At 43.2% G+C, this 1,669-nt stretch overlaps 1 pseudogene; it reads right to left on the bottom strand.

The window, feature by feature from the left end:
• Positions 1-249: 249 nt before the first annotated feature.
• On the bottom strand, positions 250-380 carry LOC115062431 (annotated as a pseudogene).
• Positions 381-1,669: the final 1,289 nt, after the last annotated feature.

The raw sequence follows: 1,669 nt of genomic DNA, 5'->3' as shown, positions 1-1,669 counted from the left end.
TCCAGTTAAATCTCTCTTCGTAATGCTCAACATCTCTTCCCCCCTCCCCAACCCCATCTGACCACCATATACTTGTACATTGTGATGGCTCACCCTGCAAGCCCTGGATGATATCCTCCATCCTAAGTCTATGTATGGCCTGCCTGTGCTGAGCACTGGAGAGCAGATCTGTAGATGGCATGGCAGTCTACAAGTCCCTTTCTCTTTCTAAGCTTAGATACCTGGATTTGGTTTTATTTGATTTTATTTTTATGTGTCCTGGGCATAAAACAGCTTTGGCCACCAAGCCAGACATCCAGCTAGGATGAACAAAGAACTGCCCTGGTTGATATAAGAATAACATCACCAACAAGGTGTTTCTTTGCCCATTGCCAAGGGGAAGGAAATTAAGTAATTTGATTAAATTATTGGATTTATACTATACAAGTGGAAGCTAGGGATAATTCCCTAGAGAACTTGATTGTGTTAGCAAACAAAATGATAGTACACTTTTTTCAACATTATTATTTTATATATTTGGTTTAAAGCCTGAGAATCTTGGTTTTTCTAAGCACATTAGCTTAAAAGATACAAAATCTTTGTTTATCATTTCTTTCCTCGTGTAAATTGCTACTTTACTTCCCTGTGAGTTTTATGCTCTTTTTTTGCTGACAAAGATAATATCCCAACTCACATGTATGAGTCTAAATACCACATTGTCAAGTGGGATCTAGATGCAGCACATTAGAAAAATGTCAACCTACTCCATCATCCAGGGACAGTTGCAAAAGCATGCTTTATGAAGTTCTTACTCTTTATTGACTTTTAGTGAGCAAACAAAAAATTGAGAGAGCACACTTTAAGATGGCATAACTTTTTAGATGGTATTCACAAGTTTTAAAAACTGTAGCTAACACTTGAGATCTCTGTAATATCCAGAAGGGTGTTTTACAGTCCAGATGGTAAAGCTGACTATTAAAATGGACTTTTTAAAAAAAATGGATATTTTATTTATTTACATTTCAAATGTTTTCCCCTTTCCAGATCTCCCCCTCAGAAACCCCATATCCCACTCTCCATCCCCCTGCGTCTATGAGGGTGCTCCCCCACCCACCACCCACTCCTTGCTTCCCACCCTGGCATTCCCCTACACTGGGTCATCAAACACCCTCAGGCCCAAGGGCCATTTCTCCCACTGATGTTCAACAAGGCCATCCTCTGCCACATATGCAGACTGAGCCATGGGTACCTCCATGTGTACTCTTTGGTTGGTGGTCCTGTCCCCGGGAGCTCGGGGGGGTCTGGCTGATTTGATACTGTTGATTCCCTCCATGGGGCTCCTTCAGAGCCTTCTGCAACTCCCCCATCTGGGACCCCACACTCAGTCCAATGGTTGACTGCAAGCATCCTCCTCTGTGTTTGTCGGGCTCTTGCAGAGCCTCTCAGAAGACAGCTACATCGGGCTCCTGTCAGCCAGCACTTCCCAGCATCCACAATATTTGTCTGGGATTGGTAATTGTGTATAAGATGGAACCCCAAGTGGGGCAATCTCTGAATCGCCTTTCCTTCAGTCTCTGCTCCACACTGTGGCTACCTATTTCCTCCTGTGAGTACTTGGTTCCCCCTTCTAAAAAGGACTGAAACATCCACACTTTAGTCTTCCTTCTCGGGCTTCATATGATCTGTGAAT

The sequence above is a fragment of the Mus pahari genome, chromosome 17 (genome assembly GCF_900095145.1).
Source record: "Mus pahari chromosome 17, PAHARI_EIJ_v1.1, whole genome shotgun sequence".
NCBI classification, from domain to species: Eukaryota; Metazoa; Chordata; class Mammalia; order Rodentia; family Muridae; genus Mus; species Mus pahari.
This window is presented reverse-complemented; position numbering and strand designations above follow the sequence as displayed.